The sequence below is a fragment of the Musca domestica genome, unplaced genomic scaffold (genome assembly GCF_030504385.1).
Source record: "Musca domestica strain aabys unplaced genomic scaffold, Musca_domestica.polishedcontigs.V.1.1 34, whole genome shotgun sequence".
Lineage (NCBI taxonomy): Eukaryota > Metazoa > Arthropoda > Insecta > Diptera > Muscidae > Musca > Musca domestica.
Genome location: NW_026712313.1, coordinates 9049374 through 9065152, shown reverse-complemented (window position 1 = coordinate 9065152; position 15779 = coordinate 9049374). Strand labels below are relative to the sequence as shown.

The 15779-nt window shown below is 36.5% G+C and overlaps 1 protein-coding gene across 2 annotated transcripts in view; it reads right to left on the bottom strand.

Moving 5' to 3' along the window:
- The window catches only part of LOC101897758 (fibronectin type-III domain-containing protein 3a), a 660976-nt gene that overhangs the window by 435941 nt on the left and 209256 nt on the right, over positions 1–15779 (bottom strand). The window contains exons 1-2 of one of the 2 annotated variants that reach the window (XM_059125594.1): positions 14147–14504; positions 12848–13070 (exon numbers count right to left, since the gene is read on the bottom strand). The exons of the other annotated variant lie outside the window; for it this stretch is intronic. The gene's annotated coding sequence lies outside the window, so the exon portion shown is untranslated. Of the gene's footprint in view, positions 1–12847; positions 13071–14146; positions 14505–15779 lie in introns of those variants that run through there. 2 annotated transcript variants of the gene reach the window in all.

The following is a 15779-nucleotide window of genomic DNA, read 5'->3' as shown; positions in this document are numbered from 1 at the left end:
GTTTCACATCCTAATATTTTCATGAATATTAGATGAAGTGAAATACTTCGGTCCCCTATATCTGTCGGCTGATACTCAGAGTTTGCTATTGCTATATTATTATTATTATTTTTTTTTTTTTTTTTTTTTTTGTAAAATCCCTTAACACTTCACGTCAAGCTATCTTCCACGCAAGCTGTTCATTCCGCTTAACATGTGTTTGTTGAAGAAACAAGTCTTGTGTGTAAAATAATCCATATCAAACTATTTCATTTACTTCCTGTCTGCTTGACTTCGTTTTTTGCTCTCCATACTCGCTGCTGTTTTTTATTAGCGCAACAGTACGTAAGAAAGCCAAAGAAATACTTCCTCTTACACGATCTACCCTAACATGTGTATAAAGTTTAGCAACACAACACAGTGTGTGTCCATGTGGCTCTATGGCACACACACACACACACACAGTCACACATATTAAATTACAAGCCCCATATCAAATTGCCGCATACCATATCAAATAAAATGTACTACTCGGTGGTGGTGGCGGTGCTAAGTGAATATTCATCATTCAGTCATTCAGTCGTTTAGTTATTCACCCACACAGAGCATGAGTACAGTAAGTTAGGAAAAAAAATCGAGAAAAAAAAATAGAGTACGGAACAGACCCTATATATCATTTAATGGAGGAGTTTGTGGAGGGGATTTATTAGCGAAACACGGTGTGGATTAATTCTCTTAGGAGGGGGACTCATTTATTGAATTTTTTTAAAGAATTGTTTTTAAGGACCATCGGGTTTACAAGCATGGACTCTGGAAGAATATTTCTAAGCACCCTGTATGAAAATAAAAATGATCATAAACCAAGGAATAGAGAGAAGTGTTCATAACTTCTAATTTATTCCCCCTTTTTCCAAAACACAAAGTTTTGTTCTCTTAAAGTTTGCCCTTCAAACAATGTTTATTGTTTAATGCTATTGTCATGCTCGGTCATAAAATAATTAATTCGTTATGAAATTTAATTGCAAATTTTATTTTTAATTAGTACACCACAGCAACACACTTACGCTCGCACACACACTCACACACACACACACCCAAACAACAAGTTCTGGGTCTGTTTGGTTGGCATAAATATAAATATGAAAATGACCGTTAAACAAAAATGTCGAAATATATTTTTGTTTCGTATTTCAGTTTTAATTATTTATAATGAGAATTTTGTTTTGTTGAAAATAACGACAGCAATGAAAAAACCAAAAACAACAACAACACAGACTATGATAAAAAAGAATGCCATTAACGTCAGAAAACAGAGATGAAACCGGGAGGCAAGGACCTTAGAGTAGAATGGTGAGCAGACATGGCGATATAAGAATTTAATTTTAAAAAGCTCTAAAAGCGGTCTGCCACCAAAGAGCCTATAACGTTACAAGGGAGTCCTAAGTGGACTCTTTGTAGACTCCCAATAGGAAATCTTTTGAGACTCACAAAAGGAAGTCTTTATAGACTATTGGGAGACTTCCTCTTTGGGGACTCCCAATAGGGAATCTTCATAGACTCTCAATAGGGAGTCTTCATAGACTCTCAATAGGGAGTCTTCATAGACTCTCAATAGGGAGTCTTTATAGACTCCCAATAGGGAGTCTTTATAGCCTCCCAATAGGGAGTCTTTATAGACTCCCAATAGGGAGTCTTTATGGACTCCCAATAGGGAGTCTTCATAAACTCCCAGTATGGCGTCTTTATAGGCTTTAAGTAGGAAGTTTTATAGACTCCCAGTAGGGAGTCTCTATAGACTTCCAGTAGGGAGTCTTTATTATAGACCCCAGTAGGGAGTCCTTATCGACTACCAGAAGGGAGTTTTTATAGACTGCCAGTAGGTAGACTTTATAGACTCCCAGCAGGGAGTCTTTATAGACTCCCAGGAGGGAGTCTTTATAGGCTCCCAATAGTGAGACATTATAGACTCCCAAATGGGAGTCTTTATAAACTCCCAAAAGGGAATCTTTATAAACTCCAAGAAGGGTGTCTTTGTGGACACCCAGAAGGGAGTCTCCCTACTGGGAGTCTACAAAGATTACTTACTGGGGGACTACAAAGACTCCCAGGAGGGAGTCTTTATAGACTCCCAGAAGGGAGTCTTTATAGTCTCCCAGAAGGGAGTCTTTATAGTCTCCCAGAAGGGAGTCTTTATAGACTCCCAATAGAGAGACTTTATAGACTCCCAGTATCGAGTCTTTATGGACTCCCAGGATGGAGTCTTTATAGACTCCCAGGAGGGAGTCCTTATAGTCTCCCAGGATAAAGTCTTTATAGACTCCCAGGAATGAGTCCTTATAGTCTCCCAGGAGGGAGTCTTTATAGACTCCCAGTAGGGAGTCTTTATAGACTCCCAGTAGGGAGTCTTTATAGACTCCCAGTAGGGAGTCTTTATAGACTCCCAGGAGGGAGTCTTTATATACTACCAGTAGGGAGTCTTTATAGTCTCCCAATAGAGAGACTTTATAGACTCCCAGTAGGGAGCCTTTATGGACTCCCAGGATAGAGTCTTTATAGACTCCCAGGAGGGAGTCCTTATAGTCTCCCAAGATAAAGTTTTTATAGTCTCCCAGGACGGAGTCTTTATAGATTCCCAGTAGGGAGTCTTTATAGACTCCAAATAGGGAGTCTTTATAGACTCCAAATAGGGAGTCTTTATAGACTCCAAATAGGGAGTCTTTACAGACTCTCCGTAAGGAGTCGTTACAGACTCCCAGTAGGAAGTCTTTACAGACTCCCAGTAGGGAGTCTTTACAGGCTCCCAGTTAGAAGTCTTTATAGACTCCCAGAAGGGAGACTATATACACTCCCAGAAGGGAGTCTCTATAGACTCCCAGGATGGAATCTTTATAGACTCCCAGTAGGCAGCCTTTATGGACTCCCTGTAGGGTGTCTTTATAGACTCCCAGAAGGGAGTATTTATAAACTCCCAATAGGGAGTCTTTACAGACTTACAGGCTCACAGTAAGAAGTCTTTATAGACTCCCAGTAGACTTGCAGAAGGGAGTATTTATAGACTACCCGTAGGGAGTCTTTACACACTTCCAGTTGTTAGTCTTTACAGTCTTCCAGTTGGGATTCTTCATAGAAATTTTACAAACTCCGAGAGGAGAGTAAAATTTTTTGTTGAAAGTCCATTACACCCCAATGTCCCACATTAATTATGAGCCCCCATACACTTAAATAAAATCAACAACAACAACATTGTTTTATTGCAAATTGAAATTTGTTATTGTTACTTTATCACAATCACATATACACACATACACTCATGCTTGCACATGTGCCATCTACATCATAGCCCGGCTACATCTTTGGGCAAAATAATATGGAGGAAAACAAAAATAACAAAAATAACAAAAACGACGACAACGACAATGTTGGGACCCAGAACAGATATGGGGCACAGAGCTCAACACAAAACTGAATTCATCGTCAAACTGTGTCAAACTCAAACAAGTCAAACATTTAAACGATACATGCATGATGTAGTTGATGGTGAAGGAGCAAAATGATATCCTTCACATAAGGATGGATGTGTGAGTGTGTGTGTGTGTGTATGTGTATTTACATTGTATGTAAGTATTAAGAGTTCCTTCCTTTCGCATTGACTGAGTGGTGGTGGTTTGCCATCATAGCACTATATGACACATTGTTGGTGGTAGCACCCAAAAAAGAGAAGAAGGAAACGGAAAATGAAAGTATTTTTTTTTTTTGCGGGGCAATGGAAAGAAGGCACAAACCTCTAAGTAAAGAGTTAAATGTGAATAGACTTGTAGAACCCAATTGGATATTGCTTGCCTATATCCAAGTCGTGGATTTTGTAGAGTATTCAGATGCAACACAACAGGGGCCCACTATTTGGTTGAAAATTCGTGATTTGTAGTTCAGAAGGTCTCGAATTTTTGATGAACATTTCGACCGATAAAGGTTGAGGTGCTAGGAGCTACATCTTCAAACTGGATTTAAGATTAAAAAAAAATATCACGATGCGTGCAAAGTTGGTGGAACCAAATCGAATAGCACCTTCGAGAGATAAAGTGCTTTAAGAGATATAGCAACAAAAATTCATATATGAAGTCCAATGTCCTAAAACGGATTTCGTCCATAGAAACATATGGCCTGAAGATGATATTTGAAGTTATATAGGTCACATTTATACGATAAAGTTTACATTCTGTAGGTGGAGGGTATAAAGGTATAGAATAAAGTAACACGGTGCAACAATGAAAAATATCTAAGAAAATACTACAGTTTGTGGAAGTACAGCTAAAAACAGAAGATACGTGTATCGGCGTTTTCAAAACTTTACATTGCTTAAATAAAGGAGAAAGTTCCCCCTCCTCTACATTTTTTTTAATTTTCGGATAAAAATCTTTTGGTTTCTTTGGTTTTGTATGTAGATCGGGGTCTAACCGGGGTCTTGGACCCTTAATTTCAAGTCAAATGGGCGGTTCCGTGGCCCAAGTAAAAAATACTTTCCCGGAATCAGGGTACAAATACGTACATCTTGAAAAAAAATTAAAAAAACAATCAGAGAGTTTTACTAAACTAGAGATAAGATAAGAACTGTTACCCTCAAGCGAGTTAGCAGAGGGCGGGCTTTTGTTCCTTTTTCAAAATGTGGTTAGAAACTCCCTTTAAATGGGATCGTAGCAAGTAAAAAATGCGCAGTCAATTTTCTCTCGTATGCTGTAGTATCTATTAGGAACTTTAAATACCACATTTGAAAAAATTCCGATGAATAATGTAGCTAAAATGATCAAAATACTGAATATGGCCCATTTACCAATAACAGAAGTCCTGCAGACATAATATACATTTGAGCAAAATGTTTTCAATCTACCTCATTTCGTTCGGAAGCTAGATTGATTTCTACAGACGGACGGACATCGTTAAATTTTTAACGATCAGAAATATACATACTTTGTTGGGTCTCCACCATAATTATAACAAATTTTTGTGTTGATGGAAATATTGAGATGCACCAAGTCTGAATAGAAACGAATGTTAATTTCGCGTTTTATGAGATTCATGGATATTCAAAATGCTGACCCTTTGTGGGGAAAGTACCAGAAGAACCAGAAAAATAAAGAGATACGTGAAATATTAAGAGAATCGGATGCTTCTTTTGGATTTTATGATCGTTTTGGTTATTCAAAATGTTGACCCTTTGTGAGGGAGGTACTAGAAGGACTAATATATCCCATCATCACTGCAGGTCTTGTGTTAGTAAATATAAAGAGATGTCTGAAATATTAGAAAAACCGGATGCTTATTTGGATTTTTTTGATCGTTTTGGTTATTCGAAATTTTGACGCTTTGTTAGGGTGGTACCAGAAAGAATGGTCCGATCTCTACCATCTTCATAACAGATCTTGAGTTGATGAAAATATTAAGATGTGCCAAGTCTGAATGGTCTCGTATGTTAATTTCGCTTTTTATGAGCTTCAGAAATATTCAAAATGTTGACTCTTTGCTGGGGAGGTACCAGAAGGATTAGACCGATTTTTTCATCTTCACACCAGACCTTGGATTAATAAAATTATTTGTGATGTGTGTAATTTTAAGACAGTCGAACCCTTACATCACATTTTACAGGAGTTATAATTATTCAAAATTTTGACCCTTTGTGGGGGACGTTCTTGATGGAGTCGACCGATATTGTCCATTTTCGCACCTGCCCTAGCACTGACGCCAATATTAGGATTTGCAAAGTTGGAGAAATATTGTATTATCCTTTTTCTTTCTGTGCAGATTTTTTTTTTTTTTTTTTTTTTTTTTTGAAATTTCGAACTTTTGTGGGAGTGGACCTATATTGCAGATCTCGAATTCGATGTAAGTTTGATAATAATATTACGATGTATCAAATTTTAACCAAATCGGATACTTCCTTTGAGAGTTATCATGCGCACCAGCCAGACAGACAGACGGACGGACATCCCTAGATCGACTTCAAATATCCTGAAACGTATATTTGGTCCAAGGAGACCTAGGGTCTAAACCCGTAATTTCAATGAGGCACGTTTTGGCCGTATTAAATGATATATACCCTCTCTAGCCATATGGCTGAGGGTATAGAAATACACGTTTATTTAAAAAATCAGTCAGGCCAAGTTTTCCTCAAAAATTTTTGGTCTGCTGGTCCAGGATTAAATGCTCTCTCTCCACGTTCATTAATCAACTGGAAGTTGAAAAATATTCTTAAAAAAATCGACTTATATTGGTCTGCTGCTCCTTTGAAAAACCATTTTTATACCCTCCACCATGTATGGAGGGTATATTAAGTCTGCCATTCCATTTGTAACACAAGTTTGTCACTCCATACACCACAAAGTATATATATTTTTGATCAGTTCTAAAATTCCCGATTCCCGTCCGTCTATCCGTTTGTCGGTGTGGAAATCACTCTAGCTTCCGAACAAAATAAAGTAGGTTGATAAAATTTCACTCAAATGTTTATTATGTCTGCAGGTTAATTGGTATTGAAAATGGGCCATGTAGGTCCACGTTATGGTATAGGCCTCATATAACGGTACCTCCCTATTTTCGGTATTTTGGTGATTTACACCAACATTACGACATTATTCACCGGAAATGTTGCAAACTTGGTATTTGAAGTTCGTTATGGATACTACAGTGTAAGGCAGAAAATTGTCTGTGCAGGTCCACGTCTTCGTATAGCCCCCATATAACGGTACCTCCCGATATTCGGTATTTTGAAGATTTTAACGACATTATTAACCGGAATCGGTTCAATTTTGGCATTTGAAGTTCGTAATTGATACTACAGCCTATGACAGAAAATAATCCGTGCAGGTTCACGTCTTCGTATAGCCCCCATATAACGGTACTTCCCGATGTTTGGTATTTTAATGATTTTAGCGACATTATTCACCGGAGTTGGTTCAAATTTGGCATTTGTAGTTCGATATGGACACTACAGCCTAAGACAGAAAAATGCCTGTGCAGGTCCACGTCTTCGTATAGCCCCCATATGACGGTACCTCCCGATATTCGGTATTTTAATGATTTTAGCGACATTATTCCGCGGTATTGTCTTAAATTTGGCATTTGAAGGTCGCAATGTATACTACAGACTAAGACAGAAAAATGTCTGTGCACGTCCACGTCTTCGTATAGCCCTCTAAGCAGGTCCACGTTTTGGTATAGCCCCCATGTAATGGTGCCTTCCTATATTTGGTATTTTGATGATTTTAGCTACATTATTGACCGGATTTTTTTCAAGTTTCGCATTTAAATATTGTTATGTCTTATGACAAAAGTTGGCTATGCAGGTCCACTTCGTCGTATAGACCCTTGCCAAATTCCAAATTCCTTCCAAATGGAGGAGGGTATTCAAAATCAAGACCGGCCAAACTTACAGCTTTTTTACTTGATGAAATCTATTTTTGATGAAAGAAATACTACATGAAAATCATGAATGAACTTCTATCAACTTTGTGGTCAAAAACATCTTTTCCAGTCTCTTCCCTCCATTTTCCCTCCATTTAGCCCTCTTTTCGGTATTACAATGACCCCAAGCTCATAATTTATGGGATATCTTCAGAATAATCTATAATTCCTCTAACAAAGACAACAGCACTCGTAAACACTAATACGACGAGTATTGTGTATTTTGTGATTTTCTTCTCTGCTCCTCAGCCTGTGCTCCCTTATCTTCCTCCACTTCAATTGATGATCTTCTCATTTTTATCATCTTTTCATATTTGTAGTTTTACGATAGTTTTTCTAGATGTTAGTTTTGGGTTTTTCCAAGACGAGAACAAAAAAAAAACCCATGAAAATTGTGAGAAATGACGTTGTTGTTATTATTCGCTCCGACAACGATGACATCTTAGCTTAATGTTGTCAGTCAGTCAGTCAGCCAGTCAGAGTCATTCAGTCAGTCTTAAGGGACTGTTTTGTTTTTATGTTCTAAGGCTGATAAAGTCAATGAAAACGAAGAGAAAAACAAAAAAAAAATAATTCACTAACTTTGTTAACGATAATGAGGGCGAAGAGAGGAGGAGGAGGAGGGAGATGTAGGAGCACTAGTATGATCTGGGGGTGAGTGTGAATGTGTGAATGACTGATGCTTCCATAAAGTATTTTCATTGCCCGTTTTTGGTTGATTTTTTTTTTGGTCAGGCTCAAGACCATATTAAGAGATAGGCGGTGGCGGCGAGGTCGCCGTCATCATCGCCGGCGTTAGTAATGGTGATAATTTTCTTGTTGTTTGTTTTTATTTATTTTTTTGTTATTTTCGGTGATGCGACAATGATGGTGGCGGTGGCGTTGTTGTTGATCATGGTGGTGGTGGTTGTGGTGGGGGTTGAGGCGGCTAACGGCCCAACTAGGGATGCAATTGAGGTAAACACTTCAAGTGTTTACTTCTAATCGAGCTATTTGTTGACTGTGGCTGTGGTGATGGTAGTGGTGGCATTGTTGTTTTTGTTGTTGCTTTTTGTCGGTCAGTGGTTTTTGTTGATGTTCATCATCGTCATCATCATCACCATCTTCATTATTATTATTTATTGTGATAAGAGACCAAGCCACCGACCCGCTGACTAAGTAAAAGTCATGGCGGTTGTGTGGAATGGGGGTGGAATGGGAATAGTTGTTATTTTTTGTTGCTTTTGTTGTTGTAATTTATTTTTTCCCATAACATTTGTAGACATTTTCCTAATTTGTTACATTAAGCAAGAAAAGTCAACAATTCTGTTTATTATTCTATTTGTAATTTGCCGAGTGTGTTTACATTTCGGTTGAAGAAAAAAGGAGGTTTTCTATTTACCCAGCAAACATGGTGGGTTAGGTTGTATAAAAAATCGGTTATAATTTATAATCATTATTATTACACCCTCCACCCTAGTATGGAGGGTATATTAAGTTTGTCAAGTTTGTGCAGGTTCACGTCTTCGTGGGGGCCCCATATAACGGTACCTCCCGATATTCGGTATTTTGATGATTTCAACGAATTTTTTCACCAGAATTTTTTCAAATTTGATATTTGAAGGTCGTAATGGATACTACAGCCTATAGCAGAAAATTGTCTGTGCAGATCCACGTCTTCGTATAGCCCACATATAACGGTACCTCCCGATATTCGGTATTTTAATGATTTTAGGGACATTTTTTACCAGAATTGTTTCAAATTTGATATTTGAGGGTCGTAATGGATAATACAGCCTACGATAGAAAATTGTCTGTGCAGGCCCACGTCTTCGTATAGCCCCCATATAACGGTAAATCCCGATATTCGGTATTTTGATTTTATCGATTTTTTTAAGTTTTGCATTTGAATATTGTAATGGCTTATGACGGATGTTACATACGCAGGTTCATGTCGTCGTATAGACCCTAATATAATAGCTACATTCGGTATTTTTAAAATTTTAACAGAAGTTTTAACAGATTTTATTTTTTTTTGAAAATTGCCAAATTCTTTCCTAATGGTGGAGGGTATTCAATGTTCGGCCCGGCCAAATTTACAGCTTTTTTACTTGTTTTTTTTTTAATTCTGTAAATTAAAAAAAAATCTTTAAATTATGGGAACTTTTTTTCTTTCAGGGATCGTACCCATATCAAATATATAATTTTTCCGATGTAGACCGGAGGCCAGTAATTCCAAATTCGGTTTCTTAAAAAAGCCATGTTTTATGGTGGGTTGTTCCTCGAAAGAAAGTTTTTGAATTCTCATTCAGTCGTCCTTGACAAAATATTTTTAGGGATTTTTTTATTTTATTTATTTTTTTTATTTTTAATTACTTAATTAATTATTTATTTATTTATTTTTTTTTTTTTTTTTTTTTTTTTTTTGAAGGACTGCTTGTATTTAAAAATATATACTTAAGAAATCCATGTTAATTGGTCTGCTGCACCCGGAAAAATTTTGTAAAAAAACACATGCTTATTGGTCTAGTGGTCCTTGAAAAGGTCCTCTAACACTGCATATTAATTAGTCTGCTCTTGAAATAATAATCGTGATAATATGGTCAGCTGGTCAATTTTATTTTCTACTAGCCCGTGAAACTTTTCCTTAAAAATCCACATTTAATGGTCCTTGAAAAAAATATTCTTTAAAATACGGAACATGTTTGGTCAACTGAAATTTTTTAGCGTTTATTGATCTGGTAGACCTTGAAAAAAACATTTCTAAAAAAAGTCACGTTTATACCTACTTCTTAGAAAAAATATAAAAAAGTCATGTTTATGGTCCAAAAAATTGTTTTAAAAAAATAGATAGAGCTTGGATTAAATAATCATAAAAAGGGCAAGCTCAATGGCATATTTTATCTCTAAAAAATTGTCCAAAAATCTAACTTTGATATTCGGATAGACTTCAAGAAATATTTATTAGAATCGTATGTTCTTTAAGAGATTTACTTTTAACAACTGAAAAAGTATCAGTCGGTTTTGCCGACAGAAATATACCCTGAGCCAACGTTCGATTATTTAAATATATTTTGACTTCTGCTGTGAATATAAAAAGTGTTGAGTAAATCTGTGGAGTAGGTTCCGATGGAATGGGCCAATATTGTTCATTTCGTATCGGACCTAAATAAATACGATATAAATACAGGGTGAGATGAAAAAACTGCAACCAAATCCAAAATGCTGTCATTTTTAAGCCACTTGTCCGACAGCTGTTAAAATTATTCCAGTGGCAGCTCATTATATTGTTTACAAGCGTACAAAAGAATTTCGGTGAGAATTTTTCAGAAAAAAGTTATTCCTGATGGAATTCAAGGGTGATAGTGTGATTACTTTATATTTGGCAAGAAAACAGCAACATCAGCAGAAATGGTTCGAAAAGTAAAGAATCGAGCTCGGGGTAAAGCCATTGAAATTCCAAAAAGTGCAAAAACTTACACCGCTACAGAAAGAAAATAGACTCGAAAGAGCTAAAGAGTTGCTTCGCTTGGCCGAAAGTGGTGAACTGCCGAATCTGGTTTTCTCCGATGAGAAAACATTTGTTGTCCAGCAGTTTGTAAACAAACAACATAATCGTGTTTACTTGCCATCTTGGGTACGGCCATAGTGATGGTGGATTCCGCCATAACCGCCGATGGTCGCTCTCCGCTCGTATTAATCGATCGTGGCATCAGAATTAATGCCGAATATTATCGCGAAAATATTCTGGAGGGTGTATTAAAGCCTTGGACACGCAAATATTTTGGCCGCAGACCTTGGACATTGCAACAACAAAATGAGATTCCTCGCTTCATTTCCAGCGCAGTGGCCACTACAATCTCCGGATACCAATTGTATCTGGAGTATTTTGAAAAACAAAGTTGGCACTAAAAAATACCAAAGTATCGATCACCTCAAGCAAGCGCTTCGCCCGTATTGGGTCAAAATACCACAGAGCAACATTCGGGCTGCGTGTCACGGTTTCATTGGCCGTTTGAAGCCCATAATTCCTGCCAAAGGTGACCAACTCAAACAATCTAAACATATTCTAAAATTTGAGGCTTTTCCCGACATTTTTTTCTTTCATTCAATAAAATTATAAAAATGTAAAAGTTATGGCGTTTGACATTGTTGCAGTTTTTTATCTCACCCTGTATATACTTTATGGGGTCCACCTTTCCATGGTGGAGGCATAAGAACATAATTGAATGAAATCGCGTCGTCTGTATTCAACAACACATTAATATCCAAAAGAAAAAAAGTATCAAAACCCGTAAGGATCCAGGTAATAATATAAAAAATTGGAACCATATCGTGAATAAGATATGACTAAAACCGTCAAAATATCGGGCGGTACTGTAAAACGTAGACCTATACCTAAAATATTCTGCTACCAGAGGTAGAACCCCTTACAAGCTCTTAATACTAAATTTAGAACTATTCCTGGCTCCGTCTTCCGAGAAAAAACAAATACTTTCCCTTAATTAGGGTCACGGGAAAAATATTCAAACGAACTTTCTAGGCCAATTTGTGGCAAAAAAAGATGAATTTCCAAAAAAGTACGCCAGTACAATATCAAAAACGAGATATCACTGGTAAAATTTTCGACTTAACTCTCTATTTTTTATAGCCTCCACCATACCGGAATTGTTTCAAGTTTCGTATTTTAATATCGTAATGGCCCATGACGAAAAATTCATTTGAAGGTCCTGGTCTTTGTATTGGCCCAATATTACGGTAACTCCCTATATTCGGTATTTTTATGAATTTTGCCGATTTTTTAAACGTATTTATTTATTTTTATTTTATTTATTTATTTTTTTTTTTTTTGTGTGAAAATTTGGAAATTTCTTCCAATTGGTGCAGTTTATTTAACTTCGGTCCGTCCGCTTTTTTAATTGTTTCATTTTTATTAATTTTTTTCCATCGATAGATATTTGTTCCTGATTCCACAAAGTATTTTTTCTTGGGTACGGACCCGGATTCCCGGATATTTTACCGAAATTCCGGGTCAACGACCTACTAAACTGATATAGACTGTATAGGTATCATTTGAAAGCTATTATTTAAAACAATTCGTGAATTGTTATTTGTTTTTGTTGTTTTTGGACACAGGTTTTGTAAAAAAAAAAAATCCCCGCAAAATTTATACTAAATTATAGCTTACACTCCAACCCATCCAAACAATTTTTTACCGATTTTTAATTGGAATTTAAAATCGTCGCCATGAAATTGTGTACAGATCCAAAATTTAAAGCAATTCTAACTTGCGTTGGCTGAAGATTTGACCACATCAATACATTTGCAACGAAATTAAATTGTGATTTATTAATGGTCATTTGAACACTTCACTGATTTGAACACTTGTTTAAATTGCAAAACATATTTATGTTCTACTTCCAAGAATACATACCTTTCTTTATTAATTTGTCACTCCAATTAATTAATTGTATCCAATATTTTCGGGAAGTTCCATACACTTTGATTTCTAAGTCACTACGAATTTTAGTTTAAATTCACAAAATATTTTAGCATTTTTCAAAATTCTACTGCTTTTCAATTTTCATAAATTCGCTAGGCTGGCAAGGTATTTCTTTGGCCACTTGAACTTTGTGACATTTGTTTCCTCTTCTTTCCTTTAAAAACAATAATTTCCAATTAGAAAGCAACACTCTGGACAATGATTGCACTCTTGCACTCTATTTTCACTAGATTGATTGAGAGAGATGAGTTGAGGGAGGACTACCTGCTTGATTTTGTTTTGGTTGAATTTGTTGTTGTTGTCGTTTTTTTTTTTATTATTATTTATTATTATTTCTTCATTGAAGAGACCGATGTTCCTTCGACTTTTGAGAATTTTTCAATTTCCTTTCTTTATTTTCTTTTAATTTTTATTATTGTTGTTATTTCATACGCAACAAAAAAAAAACAAACACAACAAATCCCATGCACAGAATTACTCACTCTCTCAGAGTAGTAAAGGAAAGGAAGGAATGTGGACAAACTGGCAGGCAGGCAGGCAGGCAGACAAACAAACACTTGACACCACTTGTTTCTGTTGTTACACACGTACACAAACTCACATACCGTTACGAATGATGGTTATCTTCACACATAAACAATGTCCCGATTTTTTTTCTTTCTTTTTTCCTGCTTCTTATTCTTCTTCTTTTATTATTTTCTCAAAGGCCGTAAATATTTCACACAGATGGAGAGGGGGGCCAAAAAAATTAGCGTTTCAATTGCACGAACTTGTTGTAAAGAGGCAGTAAAGAACAACAACAACAACGATATGTATATAAGTTGTGTGTGTGGATGGATGGACAAACAGACAATTCAACTTTTTTTTTGCACTGCTGTGGAAATAAATTATTTTCTTCTTCTTCTTTTTTCTTATTGTTGTTGTTGCATTGGTTTCTTATAAAGATTTCTTTTTTTTCGATTTTCCTTCTTCACTATTTTTTTTTCTACTTCTGTTGGGTTTTTCTTGATTCCACGAAGAAGAAGGCGACGGTGATGATGGTTAACAATTCACATCAACAATTACCGAAGGAGTGTTGTTTGGCTATAACTACGATTCGCACTAACGGAGAGCGACCGACACACACACACGGATGCACACAAAAAAATAAACACAAAATAAAACACTTTAATTTTTGCTTGTCCAAGAAGCAGAAACACTACATCTGTATGTATGGCTGTGTATACGTACGTATGTTTGTACTAAAAACCAGATGTGATGATGGTACAACAAATGATGGATGTGACAACAACACACGGAGGAGATGACTACGACGACGACGGCGGCCACGACAATGACGCTGACGATGATGAGGAACGGCAACCGACCGAAGACCACGACGACGACGACAACAATTGATGTTAACACACGCGAGTTGATGACGGGGGGAGAGGATACCGGCGGTCACATTCACAGTAGAGTAGTAGTAATGTAGCAATAAACAACAACTTAAAAAAATCAATCCCGCATTCGCTGCTTATTCCGTAAACCGTTCGGTATGAATGTTAGAATCGAACTAATCGCAGCCAGCGAGCCAGCCAACAGTAACACACAACGTCCATTGCCCCAAAACGCAGTTATCATCCACCGTTTCTCAATCGTCGACAACTCTCCAAACGGCACACATACACAGAGATTGGTTGGTACTCTCTTAAGTAGGATTACTCTTTATTTTGGGGGTGTTAAATTTGTAAGAGAGCGTAAGAGTTATTCTCTTTAAAATTGGAAATCACACATAAATGAAGTTGATAACAACAAGTCGCTCAAACGGGTTTTACAACTGCAAGTTGCAAGCAAATGGTTTAAGCCTTTTTATTATAGTGAGTTCGTTTTTTGGGTCATTTATTTGAAAAGCGACCAAAAATAAGTCGTTTTGGACTCTCTTTGGGCGATATTTTCCATCCTATTCTTTATAAACAGATAGGCTTAACACTAGTTTGGTAAGAACTCCTTGATTTTTATGAAATTTTTTCCAGTGGTAAGTATTTGCACCCTGATCCCGGGAAAGAATTTTTTTCTTGGGGGACGGGCCCGGTTATTATTTGAAAGCTTTCCAACATGTAGTCACATGAGGGAGTTATTTAAAACGGTTCCGGAGTTGTATCAAAATTATAGATTTTTTGGACCGGAATTTTTCAAAAAAAAAAAAAATATATCCCCCAAAAGTCGAAAAAGGCACTATATTGGGAGTCCACATTATCCAAGGCAAAATTATTTTTATTATTTTATTTAAGAAGCTTCCAGAGTTGTATCAAAATTATTGATTTATTGGATTTTTTCAAAAGTTACAAAAAAAATCAAAGAATCATCTATTTTTTAAACAAATGATCAGATTCGGGTTAGATATGGAAAAAATACTGGTGATATAGATGTTGTAGGGGCGATGACGTGTATTTCCGCGCTCTTTGTTTCTCGACTGTTTACTGGCGCCTAACATAACCTGAGCAGTTTTATACAGATCAGAAAAAAATAATATGATGAAAACAAGTAAAGAAAACTCAAAAGTCGGCGGGGCCACCCTACACCGGATGTCCGGAGCCAAATATCATTCTTCTGGAGTGCATATTACGCAAGTGAGGAACTCAAAATCCCCAAATCGTATGAAACATAAATATGGGATCTATAGGTATATTTGAACCTATTGTCTCCAAATTTGATTGATTTGCTTCTAGACTGAATTCGGTGGGATGTACCAAAATATAGGTCATTTGGACTTATATTAGCCATTTGAAGCACAGTCCGAAATCTGTTGAAGATATATGGGAGCTATATCTAAATCTGATTATTCTAAATCCGATTATCACCAGTTTCAATAGGGTTCGTC